The sequence below is a fragment of the Tachypleus tridentatus genome, chromosome 13 (genome assembly GCF_004210375.1).
Source record: "Tachypleus tridentatus isolate NWPU-2018 chromosome 13, ASM421037v1, whole genome shotgun sequence".
Taxonomy (NCBI): Eukaryota; Metazoa; Arthropoda; class Merostomata; order Xiphosura; family Limulidae; genus Tachypleus; species Tachypleus tridentatus.
Window position 1 is genome coordinate 75270976 of NC_134837.1, and position 23040 is coordinate 75294015.

Sequence of the window (23040 nt, forward strand, 5' to 3'; positions counted from 1 at the left end):
TTTAAACTGGATAATTTGTATCTAGAAGTAAAACAAAATGCCATCTTTACTTCTGAGTTATAATACTTTGCAATAAAGTTATTGGTAGATAATTACATGGTTCAAATACCAAAATATTCCTACTGATTTTTTGTCTAAATCTCTCATGATCATGTATGTTAAAAATCATGTTTGCCGTCAAATATGTTATATGCTTACAGAACTCTTCTAATTGAATAATAGTTAATTAGTGACCATAGAAAGAAAAAACAAATAAAAGAAGACAAAATAACAACTCTGTAAATGTTTTCTCATATTATTAAGTTCATACTATAGTTTTACTGTGCCTTTCTTCAGCTGTTTTTTATGGCAAATTTAAAAATGGTGAACCCATCATATCTTTTAGAAATTCGTTTGACTCTATATTTTAATAATTTCAGCATCTGGGGTTTTCAAATATTTGTAACTTTGCAAATATATCTTTATCTGTAGCATCTATTGTTTTTGCTATTGTCCAGAGTTACGACTGTATGCATAAGAAATTTCAGGTTTCAATTAGAATCACTAATAAAAATGCTATATATACACATACAACAGATTTATTTAATGTTTTAGTTGCTGCTGAATGTAACACTTAAATTAAAAAGAATCATGAAACAAATCTATACTGCTAGTACACATTTGTAGACTTAAATGCACAAGTAGTTCACGATAATATAATTCTATGACAGGTGTTTGTATACCACCTTTCTGTTCAGTAGCTGAATAATACTAAAAGCTTCACAATTTTTATTTTTCATTTTGATTACAATGCTTTTAGTTATACATATATATTAATCAATATATTTTGTTAACAATATGGACCATTGTTAATTGCTATACGATATCCACTTCAATCCCTGTTCTGATAACTTCCTGTTCTCCAAATGGACCATTGTTAATTACTATAAGATATCCACTTCAATCCCTGTTCTGATACGTTCCTGTTCTCCATGTGGACCATTGTTATATTTTCAACAACAACATCATTATTGCAATGATAATTATAGATTCCTAACTCGGAGGCCAAATCATTTGTTAAAATAAAGATAATAAACTGTCCTCCATGTGGACCATTATTAATTACTATACAATATCCACTTCAATCCCTGTTCTGATACATTCCTGTTCTCCACATGGACCATTGTTAATTATTATATGATATCCACTTCAATCCCTGTTCTGATACGTTCCTGTTCTCCATGTGGACCATTGTTAATTACTATATGATATCCACTTCAATCCCTGTTCTAATAACTTCCTGTTCTCCATGTGGACCATTGTTAATTATTATATGATATCCACTTTAATCCCTGTTCTGATAAGTTCCTGTTCTCCATGTGGACCATTGTTAATTACCATTGTTAATTACTATACAATATATATGATATCCACGATATCCACTTTAATCCCTGTTCTGATAAGTTCCTGTTCTCCATGTGGACCATTGTTAATTACTATATGATATCCACTTCAATCCCTGTTCTGATAAGTTCCTGTCCTCCATGTGGACCATTGTTAATTACTATACGATATCCACTTCAATTCCTGTTCTGATAAGTTCCTGTCCTCCATATGGACCATTGTTAATTACTATACGATATCCACTATACGATATCCACTTCAATTCCTGTTCTGATAGCTTCCTGTTCTCCACATGGACCATTGTTAATTACTATACGATATCCACTTCAATCCCTGTTCTGATAACTTCCTGTCCTCCATATGGACCATTGTTAATTACTATACGATATCCACTTCAATCCCTGTTCTGATAAGTTCCTGTTCTCCATGTGGACCATTGTTAATTACTATATGATATCCACTTCAATCCCTGTTCTGATAAGTTCCTGTTCTCCATGTGGACCATTGCTAATTACTATATGATATCCACTTCAATCCCTGTTCTGATAAGTTCCTGTTCTCCATGTGGACCATTGTTAATTACTATATGATATCCACTTCAATCCCTGTTCTGATAAGTTCCTGTTCTCCATGTGGACCATTGTTAATTACTATATGATATCCACTTCAATCCCTGTTCTGATAAGTTCCTGTTCTCCATGTGGACCATTGCTAATTACTATATGATATCCACTTCAATCCCTGTTATGATAAGTTCCTGTTCTCCATGTGGACCATTGTTAATTACTATATGATATCCACTTCAATCCCTGTTCTGATAAGTTTCCTGTTCTCCATCTGGATCATTGTTAATTACAACATGGTATCCACCATTCAATCCCTGTTCCTTGGCTGCTACTTTCTGGAAAATAAATAACAAATGTACTGTAAGATAAAAGAAATTCACAAATGAGACATCTGCAATATTTATAAGTAATTAATAGAACAATCCTTTATTAATAAACAAGTGACTTAAGAAAAAATAATGAAATATACTAAGTTCACAATAAATCTACTAACAAAGCTAATCTTCACATCTATTGATTAATAATCAATCTTTAATTTCTAAAAATTTACAAACAAATTAATTTCAAAGAAAACAAAACTAGTTATCCCACATGAAACAATAGAAGCACTTTTGAAAAAGCAGCTTATAGAATAATAAGACACCATATGCTGTATTTATCAGTAATCTACCACAAGTACTCAAAACATTAATAAGACCACATATTTCCATGAATATTAAATAAATATAGCTACATCAAGTGAAGCATAACCACAGGTAGTTGCACTATAACAAACTGTGCTTAAGATTTATTTTCTTAAATATGCAATCTAATTTCATAACAGAATAAAGAGACATGGTTTGTTTGTTTATCAGTTATGTAATATAATAGTGAAAATTAGTGAAGAGTTACAACAGAAATGGATGAAATTTGTAAGTGTACACAAATACACATACACAGGGATCATGTAACCAGGCAAAGTGCTTTTTAACTTTGACAACAAGTTTCCAACTTCAATTTATATTCTCTCCTCACTTTATCCTAATTCACCTTCATTTTTCAGCTCAATCTGTTACCCACCCTGCTCAAAGTAACAAACAGTATCCTTATCCACTTGTTTTTGAAATTGTCAACTCTAAAAATAATAATGAGAAACTGTAGTGGTAATATTTCATTTACTTGGATAGTTAGAATGATCAAAAATGGTAATAACCAGTAACCCTAATTTCAGTGAGTGGATTACTTTCACGAGTCATAATACCAATTGATTAAATTGCAATAAGCTTGATTTAATAAAAATAACGAGAAACCAAAATGATAATAGGGTGCATGGGTATTGTCAGAAATTTAGTATTTTTATATAATGTGATACTGTAGCCATATTGCAGTATTCTGTACACAATCTTTGCTTAACAAGGTCATTTTGCTTACTTGCTAGTCACCTAGGCAACACTCAGCTTGGGTTGCAACATTGTGTACTTTTGACAGATTTCATGATGTATGCCATAAACCTATGTACAGCTTGATCTAATCAGAGAGCACCTTTAATGGAGAATAGTTTTATAATCCATACTTAGAGTGTCAGGGTATAAATGATTGTAGTGTTAACTGTGTTTCACAATGATATGTTGATAGCTTGGCCTCCCTGTTATGTCAGGCAAGTTGAAACTGCTACTATTATCCACATATTTAGACAGCTTGGAAAACTTAATTATGGCTAATATACGAATCATCTAAACATTTGGAGCCACAAACAAATAATTGCATCCCAAAACAAAGTTACTTCAAATTTACCTCAAATGTTATTCACATTCACTTTTCAATCTATGATGTTCTTGACAAGATAAACAGAACTTGTCACAGTACAAGTGTATCAAAATAAAGCAACATAGACTGCAGGATACAAGGTTGCAAGATGAAACAGAACTTGTCACAGCACAAGTGTATCAAAATAAAGCAACATACACTGCAGGATACAAGGTTGCAAGATGAAACAGAACTTGTCACAGTACAAGTGTATCAAAATAAAGCAACATACACTGCAGGATACAAGGTTGCAAGATGAAACAGAACTTGTCACAGCACAAGTGTATCAAAATAAAGCAACATACACTGCAGGATACAAGATGAAACAGAACTTGTCACAGCACAAGTGTATCAAAATAAAGCAACATAGACTGCAGGATACAAGGTTGCAAGATGAAACAGAACTTGTCACAGTACAAGTGTATCAAAATAAAGCAACATACACTGCAGGATACAAGGTTGCAAGATGAAACAGAACTTGTGTTTGAATTGGCAAAATTAAACATAACTAGATAATAAAATGTGACTGACATTGTTAACAGTGGACACTTATAGTTTTCACTTCAATGTTATAGTTATTGATTGTCATCTTTACACTAGAAATCAGATAATTCTTGAAAATGTTCTGGAAAAATTCTGAAATTATACCTGACATTTTTCTGATGAAAGTGTGGGAACATGAAAACTTTAAGATCACAAGGTATCCCATCCAGAATTAGTTAAAAACAAAATGTAGCATTATATGCTTATCACTCCAATACAAACCTCAATGTATTTATAAAACTGTGCACCACTAAGTGGCAACATATCAATTATTTTGATACTGGACAAATTGGATAGCCAAAAACAGTAATAATTAATTTTAGTTAGATTATTACTTTTGTTGGTCATGACACTAATTAAGTAAGTGGAACCAGTCTGAATTATTTTAAAATAATAATAGCAATATTTTGATTACATAGATATTTGGGACAACTGAACACAGTAATAATAAAAACAAATTTCAATTATGTGTTTAATTTAATGGCATTAATAAATTTAATCACAACTTTTTATTAGGTGGTTATTTTATGAAAGACTGATCAATCTGAATGATTATATCATTTAATTGTGATGGCAACTTATAATCATATAAAATTTTGGAACTTTTCTATGGGTTTTAGGATATTAAAGTACATAAGAATCACACAGATTTAAAGAAAAATATTTTTAATTGAAAATTACAAAGTTCAGAAAGTACATACCTTACCAATGTCCACATATTTTTCTTTCTTATTACTATTAAAGTGTACATACAGATTTCTTTTACTGAACCATTCTACAATATTATTGTAGATAAATCCAGATAAAGCTCATGGGTATTGGATATTTACCTTGAATGTTAAGCCTACATAAACAGTATTAGAAAAAAACTACAGAAAAGATGAGGAAAATTAAGTGGTGAATGCTATAAACATGCAACCTTTCTGTTACATGAAAATTGTAGTTTTGTGTTGATAGCTTACATTGTGACTGGTTGTCAAATAACTGACTAGAAAGGGCAACATCAACATAAAGCTTATAAAAATCCAGGAGTTATACAATGTCCTGCAGTAATAGTGTGAATGTTGTTATGTTCCTGGGACTGAAATGTCAAGTGTGTAAAAATCAGCTTTGATTGGTCAAAAATATTCCATACAAATAGTTATGCATGACTATGTTTCAGATCTTGTCAACAAAGTTGAAATAAATACAAAAATGAAATAAGCAAAGTTGGAGATGTGCACTCTTAACAGACTTATCCAAGTTCAAATTGTTTGGCAACAATGAGAGTTTGTCTACAGGGAGAGATAACAATAAGTACTACTACAGCACATAGTCTACAAAGGGATCTACACAGATATGATCATTACCACAGTTTTAATGATTCACTGAAACATAGTTTCTTGTTAAATGATTTATATCTATCCATGATTTTGTTCAACAAATAATAATAATTTAATAAGTTGTGTGTTCCAAAATATTACCTTAAACTTAGGTATTTGCTCCTAAAATGTTTTGTGACAGTATTTTATACTTTATTACCTTAAAAATGTTACTTATATTAACAAGCACCTATTACAAATAAATAAAAGTTAAAACAGTAATGATGACAAAATCTGTTTAGACTGCACACTATAGTGTAAATATCTTTTTAGACCTCACTCTATAGTAGCACGAGAGAATGTATCACAGTCACTGTACAACATCTACAATGAAGCATAGAGACTGAATATCAAACAATAATATTAATAATCTACCCAAAACGTTTTGCTTGCTGATGGATCAATCACGTCATTTCCTCATGAACCTTATTCCACAAGCAAGGATTAATCTTCTAGCAAATGTGGTGAAATGTTGTTATATTAACAATAAAATAGTTTAGGTAACATTCATAACCACGAGTTGGCTCAAATAAGATCCTGATATGAAAATTCTTGAGGCTACTTCAGCTTATGTTAATAGGTTATCAGATGATTTTGATGAAATGTGGCACCACAGAATGTTTGTAACAATATTCCATAGTGATACATTGATAAACTGTTTGGCACAGCATGAAAACAGGGTGTAACAATGCTTATGGCAAAATTCTCACATACAAAATATCAGTGTATTGTATTACTTAATTAGTTGTCTAAGTACCATTACATTTTGTTTTCATCTTCTACATATGTATTGTTTCCATTAATGTGTATGTGTGTATATATAATTACAAATATTATTATAAAATCTCTTGAAAAAATATTGACCACTATTATATTACAGCTTATCCACCTAGATGGTTTGTAAAATGGAAATTATATATATTTAAAAAAATAAAAATTATCCCATGTAACTTTAAAAAAATACCATACAGATTTATCATTTAATCAGCTAAAAATTAAAATTAAAGAACTGCAAGAAAAATATGTTATAGTTTCTATTGATAAAGCTAACTGTAATACTGGTATAATTTGCAAAAAAATTCTATGCATTAATTATGATAAAAGAAATTAATAATACACAAACTTTTAAACTTGTCATCCAATCTAAAGATACAGTAATTAATAACTTTGTTAAAGCTTATCATAATCTTTCTTCTAAACATAATTCTTGAGTAGATTTGCTGTTTCTTTATGCTATTCCAAAATTACATAAATCTCCAATTAAATTTAAATTTCCAAGTCAATAAAAACAATCACCAAACAACCAGCTATATTATTAAATAACTCACTTAATATTTTACTTGAAAAATAGAAAATGCAAGTTTTAACAACAAAAGACATATGTTTTGGATAATAAAAAATAACCAACCTATTTTAGAATGTCTAAGAAAGTGTAAGCAGGTAAATAGTATTCAAATATTTGATTTTACAGCATTATATACCACAACACCATTAAAAGATTTAATCTTTTTTTTTTAAATACATTAATATAATAATATTGTTATCCTTTTATAGAACTGGAAAAAGGAAAACATGGTTCCAAAAACATAAGATATATTAAGTTTTTGTATTTATAATAATTTTATACTTTTCAATAAACAGGCTTTTAAACAAATGATAGAAGTTCAAATGGGAGAACTATTCAACTTGTGTAGCAAATATCTATCTATATTGCCATGAAAATATACTTATTGAAAACTATGTAAATCCAGAAATTTTTACTTTATCTTGCAGATATATTGATGATTTAATTAGCATAAATAATTCTGAAGTATATAATGTTATTGACACTATTTATCCAACAGAATTAGAAATTGAAAATACTTCAATTTCTTATACAGATACACATTATTTCAATTTACAAGTTAAAGTAATTGATAAAAAGGATATCAATATAAATATTTTCTATAAAAGAAAGGATTTTGACTTTCCAATTTCTGATTTACCCTTCTTACCTAGTAATGTGCCATACCAATCTATTATAAACATTATAACTTCGTATTTATTCAGATATTGTAAAATTTGTAATAAATTACAATATTTTATTAATAACTTTGATATATGAAAATTAATAGTTAATGGATTTAATAAAGAAATTTTAGATTAAATTATTCTGTAATAAATACAAAACTGTATTAAATAAATACAAAGAAACTATAATCAGAAAAATTCTACTAAAATTACTTTTAGTTAAAAATAAGATTATCTAAGAACTTGGCACCACTTTATGCATATGTACACCTTGAACCACATTTTAAAAGCACAACAGTCACACCAAACTATCACTTCATTGATGTAGTGTTAATTAGTGCCTCTATCATAATGGGGGCAGGAATGCTAACTTTAAGAGGTAAGTTTTATCTTACTTACCCCCAAATGGTAGTACCTTACTTTCATTTTTTATTTTTCATCCTTTTATGTTTATCTTTTTCTTATTTTAACTTGGGAGAGCAGTCACTTACCCACAACTGTCTGCAGGTAGTGAAGGGTGATATAGATATGGGACATTGTGGGCTTGAGCACCCAGATCTTGCACTCTTAATTTCTAATTTTCTTATGTAAGACTAGCGAATTGGAGGTTGAGACTGATAGATGATGTATCTCCACCACAATGTGAGTCCTATTTCTGTAGTTACCTCCAAAACCTGAGATACATTTTATAATCTCATGTTGTAGCTTGTACCCTAGGATCCCTTTTTAAATATATGCAATGTATTTTGTTTCATGCTAATGTGTTTTGTTTATGGCTTAACAATTTATATATATATATATATATATATATATATACACACACACAAACAATATTGTGGTACATTAAATATATAAATTTTTACTTTCTATTTTAATTTATCAGTTATTTCTGGGTGTATACAGTGTTTACATAACACAAGTCAAGAAAGTTGTTTAGTAAATTTCACCCTAACTGCCTGTGTTCCTTTAGAGATAAAATCTGCTCTGTTCATAAAATATATTGTTCTAATGGTGCAAGTTGTGCAATAATATAGACAGCTTTGTCCTCCAATGAAAGATCAGGTGGTATATCCAGGTGAAACTGAATAATTTAAGACAATGGAATATGTTCATTTAAAATAGAAGATTTTATCAAGGCTACAGTTACAAAATTATGATGTACCTTTGAAATATTAGGTGTGAATTAAATTGGTCTATAAAAGAATTTCCTATATTTTGTATATAAAGGTAACAAAAAATACATAAAACATTAAGATTTAACAAAGGTCAGTATTCAACAAAGCAACTTTGGACTATATTCTGGACACTATAGTTTACCAAACCCAAGATAAAATAATCTTATTATTGCAATATTGGAAACCTATCTGTTCCTAATGAAGTTCTTTCCTGCAAATAACATCCTTTTTGTAACATACAAAGTGATAAATAGGAAGTATAATATAAAAGCACAGCAAACTTGGTAACTAACAGTTATCCCTAACATGGAAAAACAACTAAATCAACTCATTAAGAAGTCAAGTTAAATAACAGTATGTTTAGGAAACTGAAGTTATATCTACTAAACTCATAGTGCATGGTGCTTGTTTCTTACTGTAATGTTGACCTAATTTGGTTCATGTGAGTAAAATAAAAACAGATAAAGCATTTTTCAACTCTGAAGAAAATGAAAAAAAGTCATACAGGTCACAAAAAATAGTACATGTCATCAATTTGTAAATACAAGTACTTTTAGTTGTTTATCAAAATTAAATGAAATCAATTTGTTAGTACTTTTCACACTCTGAAATGAAAATAAAAGTGAATCCAAATAAAAAAAAGTCCAGAAAAAAAAGGGCATAATGAACCACCAAGTTCCTTGCATCAGAAATTTGTTAGCTTTACATTAAAATGTGCAACAGAGAGTTAGAAAACTTAAAAATATCCTTACTTTATTTCACATATAAGTATTACTTTAATACATAAAACAAGTCAATTATTTTAAAAAATACTTCAAATAAAACAGTCTTCAGATTCTAATATAAATAAATGACTGAATTTTCCATAAAACATATTTCCTTTGATGTTTGATATTTTTTATGTATTTGTCTTTTAGCATATGAATACACTTAAAGCGACAAGGAGGATGACTGAACCTGTGGGATAGTTTTCAGGGAAAGGATAATTATATGTTTGAAGGGTTTTAAATGAGCTACACTCAAGCAGGTTAGGTAGTACCATATTTGGGAAAAATTTAAGTATTTTCTTTAATAACAGTTTAAAATAAACTTTCATAGGGCAATGAATAGTCTGTGGATATAAGAAGATAAAAGCATAGTAAGTTAAAAGTAATAGTTTTAAAGATAAGTCTGTCAGATGTAAAGATAAATACAGCAAGAGGTAGTAATTTCTATTTTATTATAAGTTATAATTTTGTTTATTGTTTATGTACTTCTTTACATTGTTTGATTAAGTTATGTTAACAAGAAGTAACAAATGGAAACGATGTTTGTGATTAGTTATGTAACACTAATATTAAGTAATTATATAGCTATGTGAAATGTAATCTTATTGTCTGGCAAAATAAATAAAAAGTTGAAGTTAAACTGATGATGACAAAAGAGAAGAGAGTTATTAGGTTAGAGATATCTAAGACTGATAAATAACATATCTGACTTTTTAAAATATATTATTGCAAATACCTGTTTGATTTTATATTTGTGATTTAACATAATTTTTTGGAAAACTCTTACAAGTTGAGATTTCCTTTTTCTAATTCTTTATATCATTATTTTGTGATTTTCATATTGCCAACTTTGTTTTTTTTATTTTTTTTTGGAGTGTTGGTGTTTGTATTTGGAGATTCAGTTATTTTTAATAAAATCTCAATTTTCTTATACCTGGCATAATATTATTATTTGAAATGTTAGTATAATAGAGGATAAGTTTAGTTTCTATTATTCTAATGCTATGAATATGAGGAACAAAATGGAGAAGTTCAAAGCTCTGGTTGAAATGGATATACTGAGAATTATTGAAACTTAGATTTGGAAAACATCAATTGTAGAAATTATTCTAAAATTGTTATAGGTTATTTAACAATAATGAATACAGAACATAAAATATTGCTTACTTATTACAAGCTACAAACTAATGTTATGTAGGGTAATATTGTTTTAATAAATAAAAGTTGACAATCAGTATCGGAGAGTATGCCAGCAATCTCTATATAAGAATGACATGTATACCCATGTTAAAGCAATACAAAAAGCATCTGAAGTTTCTATAGATCATTAGAAGCTAGATATGAAGAACTATCATAGTTGCTCTATCTCTGCTGTATATGTCACTTTTCAACAATCCAAAGTGTTCCAAAATCAAAAATCATCAAACAGCCTCAACTAAAGTTTCTTATTTTCATTCATCATCATTTTTCTTCACCAGGCCTACCATCTTCCTAGTTATTGCAATAACTATAATTTTATCATCATCTGATAGAGCAAAAGTTTTCACCATCTTTGACAACCTATTTTATTATTATTCAATGCAAAACTTATAAAGCTTTAGAATGAACTCTATAACCTAGTAACTCATGTACGCAATCTTATAAAAAAAAAGTAAACAAACAAGTATGAGGAAAACATTTATCACTAAATAAAAAAAAAAAACTATGTAGAGCTGGCTATTGAACTTGAAAAAGAGAAACTAACAAGACAGAGATGAATATAGACATATCACTTAATCTAGATAATTATCACATAGCAGAGTAAGGTGTCTCAACTTTATATGAATAATAAAATCCTACATTAGTGGCTTCCACAATGGTGAATCAAATAATTAGAATTTCCATTTGTAAAATGATATTCTATTGTAAGATAGTCATAAAAGTAGTATTCTAAAGTTAACTAAAGGAAAGATATAATGATGAAAGCTGAGATTCTATTCAAACACCAAAATTTCTATGAATAAAGTGGAGAAGCCAGTAATGTAGGAATTTTATTCTTCACATAAAGTCCAAAAGGCTTAGTCTGCTATGTGATTATCAGAGGGATGAACTGATACATCTACTTCCATCCATACCTTCTTTGGTTCCTTCTTTCAAGTTCAGTAGTCATCCCTATATAACCTTTGCATTCAGCAATGATGTTTTTCTCCTAATTATTTTATATTTGCTAAAAAAAAACAACAAAAACAAGTTGATTGCTGAATAAATTTCTTATTAACTTTGTCAGAAATCAATAGAAAAGTACTAATAATAGTCTAACAATGTGTAGTAATGTTATCAATCTATTAGCACATAGAAAACTCCTGATTAATTAGAACTGACTCCAGCTAGATAGGAACCATTGGAAAAAGGAAAATAAACGTCTAGCAATCATTATATGCCTTTTGAAAACTACTTAGTGCAGTCAGCTTTAAGTTGACTGGTTTCTCAGCATATACCTTAGTTTTTACAGCTTCTTTCAACTTTTATTGTAAAATATACGTGTAATCATTTTAATGGGTTCTTTCTAAACTTAACTCCATATCAACAGCTTATTGGTTAAAGGCTTATTTTATTTTTATAAAGTATTTAATTATTTTGTAAATTTTTCACAATGATGAAGGAATTAGAAAAAAATTCAAAAACTTCCATAATTATTTATTTTTGTTTTATCATGATTTTAATATTTCTTATAATACTTGAATTTCAATCTTATGAATCATTTTAATAATTGCAAATTGATCATTTAGTACCACCACAGGTTTTCTCATCAAACAGTTAAAAGTTATTATTTTCTTTTTTCTAAGGTTGAAGTGAATTTTTTTGCACTGAATTACATATTTCTCTCACATTGAACAGTATTAATTGTATTTTCAGCATATTGCAGGTTTCATACTATCAGAAAGGTAGCTTGAAAGTATGAATAAAAAACACACTAGCTGGAAATAAGAATACTAATCTCATGTGAGAATCGATGATTAGTTGAATGTAATTGAATAATTAACCTGATGATTAATGGATTTATAAATTCTGTTAATTGCTTTATACAATAGAGGATATTAACCTTTGGAAGGAGGGCTACTAGAATAATTCCAGGAATGGAAGATTCATCTTACAGGGATATCTTGGATATTTTATTTACTCTCAAGTAAACAAGGGTGATATGTGATCTTGTTGAAGGTTACCAGATTACCTAGTGTATTGACAGAATAAAGTTCTCTGACTTCTTTACGTTATATTGTGAAGATAACAGAACAATGAGACATGCATTTAAGACTTGAAAAGAAAAAACAGATTTCAGTCAAGTAAGCTTTGTTTTTCTAACAGGGTAATTGACTTTTGAAATCAGTGCCACCTGCATTAGTGAAAGCCAGAACTTTAAAGGACTTTAAGTCTGAAATTAATGATTTTCTAGAAATGACAGCTATATGTGAAAGGACAGCACTGAAGAACCACATGTTCCCTTACTATTCATATGTAATATTATTAGTTCAATTAAGATCAGTCAATATGCTGTCATCTTAGGCAGTTACAATCACTCATAAGATTATTTTATATTTGTACAGCCTTATTTTCAAATCAATACAGGCACACTGCATAAAATGGATTTTAAAGCATATTACATGAAACTAAATTGTATCTTATGCACAGAAGGAAATGTGAATCAATTTAGACTTACAACATACAATTAAAGCATAAAAGTAAAAAACTCAGTAACATGGTCAACAAAACTTGAAAATTGAACACTACAACAACAGTTTTACAGGGATGGAGTGTTGAACTGTTTCTGCTGACACTATACAAATACATCATTACCACAACAGCACTTACATACCTTTTCATCAACATCTTCAGCCATGGCCAAACGGGCTTCTTTGAAACAACTATAATGTGAACAGAAGCTTCTGGATTAATATCATGGAAGGCCACATGCTAATAGATATAAACATTGCAGCTGACAAACTTGCCATTAGAATCTACATGGGGAGAATGTAAAATATCATAAGTAAACCACAAGTTGCAAAGTATCACCTAAAGATTTCTGATGAAAACTTAAAAAAACATAAACCATTGTTCATACACAAATTCATGAGGTTAGATATCTTCAGCTTCCATTTCAATAAATATAGTACAGACACACATACTTGTATATGTACACATGCATGCAATTTGTAAAACACAAAACATACATGCTATTGTAAAAAAAAAAGAAAAAAAAAAAAAGCATAACAATAGCAAAGATATTTGAGAGTTATCCATCCACCCACATTGGTGAGACAAATAACCACCCAAATATAATGAAACCACAGTCATTATCTACACATACACACAAACAAGATGTTTTTGTACAGATTAAACAAACATTATACAACATATCCTCAACAAATTGCTGTGTTTTGTAACTATTACAAAGAAGTAATTCTACTAAAAAGAAAATCTGGGTCTGAGTTGACAAAGCTTATATCAGAACATCCATATTACCATTAATGTTTGCTATGTTATTTCACTCTATGAGCACATCATATACTGGCAGGTTTCCTATTAATTTATTATAATGTTAGTATTTGAATCAAGTGAATTCAAATTCAGTTTAATTCTTTCTTTGTGTTACTATTTTTCAATCTAGGATAAACCTAGTAATCTATTTCTCCACTTTCTCCAGAATGTTTAAGATAATATTTAAGAAGATGAATATGTGCAAAGTTCTCTAAATAATACCAAATCAAAACAGTACACAAAGTTACAACAATCTTCTAAATATAAATATAATTGTTTTTATTAAAACATACCAAAATTTTTTTTTTTTCAAAAGCTTAGCCAAAGACCAAATGTATTTTTCATTAATCACATTTAAGTCATTTGTATTCTAAACAGCATCAATGTTTCTATCAATCACAAGTTATTTCAAAATTTTGAAACAGACTTGCATTAAGTTACAAAGCTCTATAGTTTTGAATTATATTTCTTTCATGGACAGTGCCATGTTTAGCTATCCACTGCATACTGCATATGCAAATAATTCATAATTTTTGACATAAGCAAGAAAATATATTAAATATATGTAAAAAAATATATATGCACAGCAGAAAATTCTCTGACAACATGGATCTTTATAATATGTTTATTTCAAAAGCATTCCTTGATTTTGGCTTCCATACACTCCTCCTTTGCCTGGAGCCACAGGGTAATTTTTGCAGAAGGACCACAAGGCTACTAAATATGACATGCATGTAGGTTGGTAATATGGAACACAACCTATAGGAGTTGTATATAATTTATGAAGTGATGATGAGATTTATTTGGTAAAATTCCTTACAAGTGACTAAGCCTACATTTTGGCACTTAATGTTACTAAGTAGCTAAGTAGAAGTAATCAATTTTTTGGTGAACAAATACAATAATGTATTACCTTAAGAATTCATACAGCTACTCACCTTAGAAAGATGCAAGAATACTTCATGCTTTTGTATCATCTTGTTTATCTCATAATCTTTTGACGTTCAGAAGTGATTTCAACTAAGTTTTTTTCCTCCCTTACTAATCTGTTAACTTTTTTTGAGGAGATTACACATTATCTCATGATGGAAAAGTGCTTATTTAGAGTCCTTAGATTTTTAAGAAGTGTTTAAAATACCACACAAAATATTAGATAAGAAAATCACACAGGTAAGGATTATGGAAGAACTAGTAATTTACATAACATTATAGGACAACAAAGGACTTTATGGTCCATCTGTTCACTAAATTAAACATTGAAAACCTCAAAATCAACCATTATCATTCAAATATTTATCAAGTTTCCCTTAAACACCATTAACGTAACTGCATCTACACACATCTAGAAATCACCCATCCTGTTGGAAAAAATAAAGTTGTCTTAACTAAAGATGACTCCTATTCTGCTAAATTTAAACTTGTGTCCTTACCATTAAATATGAAAAAAAAAAGATGGTACATCCACATTATCACTTACCTAAATGGTATTAAAATCCTCAATCAGATTTTCTCTAAGTCTTCTCTTTTTTTTGAAAAGAAAAACAAGTTCAGAAATCATAACCTATCCTCATATGACCTTTCCATTCCTGGTGTCATTATAGTAACCTTTCTTTAAACCCTGTCTGACGATTCAATGTTGTTTCTAAGATAAGGACTGAAGAGCAAATGCAGTACTCCAAAAATGGCCTAACCAATGACTTATATAGACATTGTAGCCTTTTTTAACTATAGGATGGTTGGATTTATGAAAGAGCAAATGGTTGTTATTACACACATTTAATCAGACTAGATTTATTACTAGTAGAGTACCTCAGAGGTTAGTGTTTGGAGTCATACATACATGTCACAACCATAAATAATCAGATCAACACTAAAATTTATATAGAGGCAAGTCACTTATGTTTAAACATGAAGACTGAACTCTTTTAGTATAGAAATTAAGGAACACTGATGATGAATTTTAAGATTTAAGTGATGCAATACAAGGACGTAAACAGAAATGTTGAAAACACTATGAGAGTTGAACTTGGAACAACACTGTTTAAGTGACTACAAATGGTTTGAAAACTAGGATGAGACTTTCAATCCTCACAATTCAAGCACCCTCGCATTCATTCATAGAACAAAGAAATGATGTTTCTCTAACTTTAGCCAAGACTGCTAAATGACCACTTCATTCTAGTAGGAAAGTTGGGTTAGCAACAAATAAAAATTGCTTTCCACTAATTTTCAGTTCAACAACATACAAAAGTTGCATGCCTTACAGAGAAATATTACAATCTGGAAGCACAGGTTTACAACTTCACAATGGTTCAAACCAAACACTGTTACAGAAAATTAAAATCTGGAAATACTGCATAAATTTTGAACACTTCTTAAATAAAGTTACAGAAAAGCTAACAGTTATTATAGCCATGGTTACCACACTGTAAGCTCATACTTAATGATAAATACAGCAACATTCTTGTTGAAATACTTTCCATACTTAAGAGAGAAATATAACAATTACTTCAGTGAAAAAAAAACTTCTAAACCTAGATAATGTACCATACAAAATATAAATACACAAAAATAAGATTGTAAACTGAAATATTTTGAATAACTTAGTTTGCAGAATTTACTATCAGTATTATATCAAGTACACCACTTTAAACTACTACATATAATTTAATAGTAAGATCCATTTCTATACAAAATTAATATAATACACAGATTAAATTACAAAAGAAATGTAAAGAACAATGAAAAAGTTATTCATTCTTTTCCACATTTTTTCACACTAAGTATTACTGAAAAACGTTTGGAAGTCATTTTGTCAGGTTACCAAATGATCAACACTGTGCAATAAGCCTATTTGCTAAAAATTACCCGAATGCTATACTGCATTTAAATCATGAAACAAGCCATAAATTAAATTTATTTTATCTGTAATTTGTGAAGCAATAGTTTTCACACAACAAATATAAGCTCAGTGTATTTGTTTCATGTAATAAAGTTCAATCCTTAGAATAAATATACCAGAGGTACTTTTAAGTTGTTGCTTTTTTGTTTTTACAGAAATTATGTAGATTAAAGAAAAGTAAACACACACACTCTCACAAATATATGTATACATTTATTGAGAGAACTTTATGAAATGAATGTTTATTTGTTTTGGTGCAAAGTCACAATGGGCTATCTGATATGTTCACCATGAGGAGCTGAATTCCAGATTTTAATAACACTGTATGTCCAAAGACCTACAGTGTCCCACCAGTGGACATGAAGTGAATATGAAGCATAGATTATATTTAGAAAAACAGTGATATAAGCTATAGTTTTCAAAATAAACTGTGTACAGTTCTAACAAACAATACGATTATTTGAATAATTAAGATTTATTTTAGAAAGTAGTTACTTGGGTTTAGAAAAAAGTAAGGTATTAGCCAAAATCTGACAAGCTTAAGAAAAGAAAAATATCTAAAAGTTAATACATTCAGAACTGATGAAAACAAAAACTGACAGTTTAACTTTTCAGGTTAGGGAAGCCAGACTATATAATTTGTATCAAACAGATTTTAAATTTAATATCTGGATGTCAGAAGGGAGAAGGGAAGAAAACAATCCTCAAGTTTTTGCTAGAAGGGAATTTATTAATTAAATATGACAGATGTTCTCCACATCATGAACTGCACAGGAAAATTAGTACTAGAATTTTTCTAAATCAGATGTTAATGTCCAACCACAATGTTAAATATTAAATTAAGTGAAAATTTTTTTTTTCATAGTACACACTGAAATTAAAGAAATAGAAAACCACCAATTGTAAAATGAACAGCTAGCATAAAATATCAATGAAGCTTTAAATGAAAAGGCTGTAGTGTTATTTTAAAAATTCAGAGTTTCTACTTCTTCTAAGAGTTAAATGTTTTAATTTTTTTTAGTAGGATGTAATTATTGAATAAAGAAAAATATTACTTGAGAAGAAAAAGTAAATTGTATAATAAAATTATACACAAGTAGAGGTGAGCATAAAATTCACGAGCAGTATCTATTAACAGCATTTACATCAACTGAATCTACAATGGGCACAGAAGGCAAAGCACAAAAACCTTGAGAGCATAAATAAGTATTCAACAATTATTTCTTCGGAATGATAATTCGTCATTTCATTTTTTTTTCTGAATGTAATATAATAAAATAGTAGCAAATGTCTTGGTTGCATACTTCACCTTACAGTTTTTAAATGCTTTATTAAGTACTTGAAAGGGCAATTTAAATTACATACACACAAATAAAACAGTATTTTAAATTACAACTGTAGAAGAAATGTTTATAAAATACTAAAATACAGTATTCATTGGAAATGAATATTCGCAATTCAAGTATTTATTTGTAAGTGTAACAACTGAAATGGCTCTTTAAATTTAAGTTTGATAATGCTACAATAGCAAGTTAATTGAAGAGCTGTTTCATGTGTTTGAATGAACTTTTTATTTCAAAATATCTCCCATGATTCTGCAGGTTTTAATGTAAAATAATATTTCCTGCTTTGCATATTCCTTTAATAGAAAAAATCAATATATTAAATTGTATAGTGCCATATTTACGGTATTTTTGTTTTGATGTTTGACTAAGACTAATTACTTACGTTTGTCTACTGTTATTTGTAGCGACATCCTGAAACAGTACAGCAGCCCAAATTTTGGGCTAGGTACTTGTTTCTTTCTTTCTTTTTTGTTTACAATGTGGCATCGATGTTGGGGCTACACTACATACAGCACTGTAGCAGCAATAACAACTAACACTACCAGGATTTCGCGGATTTTACCTTTTCACCATTATAAGCAAAATTTGCAGGTATTTCTCCACGTATATTCTCTCCAAAAATTGTATCACCTCCTTCTCGAGGCATTGTTTATAGATTTATCTTTAAGAATTACTGCAGTACTACCGACTGTAGTATTGCAATTAGAACAATTAACACTGCATATCAGTCACGACTTACGAATAAATAATCTGAATAATTGCTGAGGAAGCGACCAATATTTGAAAATCAATTTCTGGGCATATTCACGTGAATCTTTAATTCAGTTTTCATGTAATATTTAAAAAAATAAATAAATGGTGCCACTAGTAACAAACTAAATAAATGTGAATGTTATGATCCACAGTTTAAAAACCACAATAAGGACGTGGTGATATAATCAAAAAGTGAAAATAGTAAGACTAAAGAATAAAACCCTTCTGACACAACTTCTCAAAATATTACTTTTGTACAAAACACACATAGTTACCTTCTATCTGAAGGCTTGGGGTATGACAGAAGCTATTGATAACATTCAAGAAATGAAGAGAAGGGCGGGTAATTTGGAGATTATGATTGGTTGTCAGTTTATGAAATTCTTCATGTGGTTCAAAGAATGAGAGTGCCTAGATGGTGAACTGGTTCCAGATTATCCCAAAGAAATTAAATGAAAGTATCGTGAAAATAAAAATATACGATAATTACATTTGTAAAATAGTTGTGTAAAATGTGTCAAAACCATTTTAATGTTAAAAATGGCCCCAAGGAACAAGGCTGTCAATTAGCAACATCTGTTGTTGCAAAAATATTCTCTAGATACTTGAATCTAATAACGAATTTAGTCATTTCGATAATACTTTCAACTGGAAATGCAGAGCGTGCTCAGCGGTACCACTTCTCAGAGAATCAATCCTTAGCCTGACACGCTAACCACACTTTTCTTTTAAATTAATTTGGGTGTTTTAAATGTTACACAAATCAAGGACGCTAATAAGACGACTTTAAATTTATTTTTATGTTCCTGGTTAAGAAACCAGTTGAGTAAATGTTTATTTTTAATGTTTAAATATTTTTCATCTTCTTCTTTTTTATTAAATAAATACGTTTATTTGTTGGAGCTAAGCACAAAGTTACACAATGGGCTATCCGTACTTTGCTCACTACGGATATCGAAACCAAGTTTCTGACGTTGTAAGTAGATATTCCGCTGTGCAACTGGAGGACTGAAAATATGAGGATAATGTGTTTAGAATAAATATTAACCGTCGCGTGATTAAGAATAAAGTTACATGACAAACATTGGTTATTGTTAAATGGATCATTAATTAACATTACGTTTTTATTTTGTCTCTTGTTTTGTTTGTTCAAAACATTTTAGGATCATTATTTTAAAAGTACATAATTTTAAGATAAGTGTAAATTTATGTTTTACTGTGTCTTTAATACGACCCACCTAATACTACTTGCAGTTCATCAGTGTGTCACAACTCACAGTTTCGGAACTGCTCTTCAATGACCTTCAATTTGGCAGGGTTACTCGGAGTAACCGGTAGTGTCTTTATTTATATGACACAGCCACTCTTATTAAGGGGGAGAGAATAAAATGAACCCAAAAGATCATTCAAGATGATGCGATCTTATGGTAGGTTTTCAAATTCACTGAACCAAAATACATCATAATTACTTATGTTCATGTCCATTCCCTATCGCGATTTCGGGTAACTTGGGGTGAAGGTAGCATGCTTGAAACTGAATTCATACCCCCTCTCACAAGTTGTGGGGAACAAACTTGGTACAAGCCCATGGTAACATGGACAAGTGTTATTGTAACGGCGTTTTTCTTCGGTCTTTGGATCTTACTTGGAGCAGCTACGGAATAAGTAACTCAGGAGCTTGATTGGTATTGAGACTTCTGTAAATAATGAGAGAGTGTTTTTAATCATGTGATAGAGTGTGATTACTTCATGTCAGTATCACGGAAGAAGCGATTATGGTTTATATGTAATTTATTGTAGTTTGTTTTCCTAATAAAATGAAACGCAAACTGAAGTGATTATATATTCTCACAAAATCTCATTATTTTTACTTCATGTTTTGAATTCTGGTTTCTATCTATATTCCATGTTTATACACCGAAGAAGTGTCGAGATGTAGAGTAAAAGAAAACACCTATCTTTGTGAGGTTTATAGGCGTTTTATTATTGTGTAGTATTCTATTGCTGTAAGCTATACTTTTAAGGTTGTAATTTACTTCACGGCTAAAGAGCGCTGTGGGTTTTTAATAATTTATTATGACATTAGTTTCAAGATATTTCTAGGGTTAAAAGTTTAAAGTTTCCTTTTATCCTTGTTAACTTTGTTTCTCCTTTATCTCAACATATTTGACACTTCACAGAACGTCGTATATCAGGAATAGTGGCATAGAAAAGTACAACAAAGAGATGGAAATTAAAGATCAAGAAGAAATTTACAAAAAAATAATAATAATTGTTTTGAGTTTCACGCAAAATTACACGAGGGCTATCTGCACTAGCCGTCCCTATTTTAGGACTGAAAGACTAGAAAGAACAGCTAGTTATCACCACCCACTGTCAACTCTTGGGCTACTCTTTTACCAACGAATACCGGGATTGACTGTCATACTATAAAGCCCCCACAGCTGAAAGGAACATCATGTGTGGTGAGATTGAGATCCGAACCTATGAGCCTTAAATTGCAAGTCAAGCACACTAATCACCTGGCCATGCCAGGCCCAAATTAAAATAAGATGAAAAAGAAAGAGATATACTATTTAAAGAATAATTTGAAATAGAAAATAATGTAATTGACAGCAATATCAATGAAACTATCAGAAATATACAAATAAATTGCAAAAAGACTGAATTATATTCAAGGATAAGACAGAGAAGAATAGAAAAGCAATATTGATAAGGTTAAAAACGTGCTAAAGGGCACTGGCAAAGTCACAATTAAAGTAAAGAAAGTCATTAACAAGGTGAAAAACAGCATCATTAAAGCATAAAATAACATCAGTTACAGAATAAGACGTGTGGAAATTATTAAAGGCAAATATTAAACAAACCATACCCCTATTTCTGAATGAGCTCAAAAATTCCAAATACCAAGCACCATTCACTGCTAAGTATGAAATAAGAACATTTTTTGTTTACCCTTATTAACACCTGTTACTGAAGGATCTCCCTGGATTCTTCAGTGACGACACTACCAAATTTGATTTCAGAATGTAGCTTGCTAGTTTAACATCAGTTAATGGAGAAATCACTAGACAATGATAGAAAGGTACCATGGAAGTTATACTGGGTTTGGTTTAAAATAATCTGAAGACTGAACTGGTGGAACAGTGAACAACAAGATGTTTTTCTTATTGCCCATTTAAAGGGATTAACTTTAACAACATTAAATAACCTTCCAGCTAAGAGCTGAAACAACCAATAAGCACTTTTCATCAAATTTGAGTGTTACTCCAGAGAGAATAATGTTTATTTGTTTTGAATTTCGCACAAAGCTACACGAGGGCTATCTGCGCTAGACATTTCTAATGCAGCAGAGGGAAGGCAGCTAGTTATCACCACCCACCACCAACTCTTGGGCTATTCTTTTACCAATGAATAATGGGATTAACCATCACATTATAACGCTCCCATGGCTAAAAAAGCTAGCACGTTTGGTATGACAGGAATTCAAACCCGAGATCCTCAGATTATGAGTCGAGCACCCTAACAACCTGGCCAAGAAATATTGAAAATTACATTGAAGCAGAGTAGATGTACATCTTTAAAAAAAGCTCTGTAGTTGGCAATATGGAGAGAACTCATTAACGTCATAGATAAACAAATAAAGACATTATCCAGAAACTACAGAGGGTTTGAATTTCACGCAAAGCTGCATGAGGGTTATTTGCGCTAGCCGTCCCTAATTTAGCAGTGCTAAGACAAGAGGGAAGGCAACTGGTCATCACCGCCCACCACCAACTCTTGGGTTACTATTTTACTAACGAATAATGGGATCGACGTGTGATGTTTGGTGTGACGGGGATTCGAACCCGAGACCCTCGGATTACGAGTCGAGGGCCTTAACCACCTGGCCATGCTAGGCCATTACCAGGAACTGCAATAAAAGCCTGTGTGG

The 23040-nt window shown here is 30.1% G+C and overlaps 2 long non-coding RNA genes across 3 annotated transcripts; one reads left to right on the plus strand and one right to left on the minus strand.

The window, feature by feature from the left end:
* The first annotated feature begins 1435 nt into the window (after positions 1-1435).
* LOC143238038 (uncharacterized) lies at positions 1436-2170 on the plus strand. The gene is made up of 2 exons (XR_013020387.1): positions 1436-1578; positions 1661-2170. It is a non-coding gene; the product is annotated as an uncharacterized LOC143238038 (long non-coding RNA).
* LOC143238037 (uncharacterized) lies at positions 2146-19756 on the minus strand. 2 transcript variants are annotated; one of them, XR_013020386.1, is made up of 3 exons: positions 19382-19756; positions 13444-13585; positions 2146-2284 (listed from the first exon to the last, which is right to left on the minus strand). It is a non-coding gene; the product is annotated as an uncharacterized LOC143238037 (long non-coding RNA). The 2 variants fall into 2 exon arrangements; XR_013020385.1 differs by lacking the exon at positions 19382-19756 and adding an exon at positions 18736-19375.
* Positions 19757-23040: the final 3284 nt, after the last annotated feature.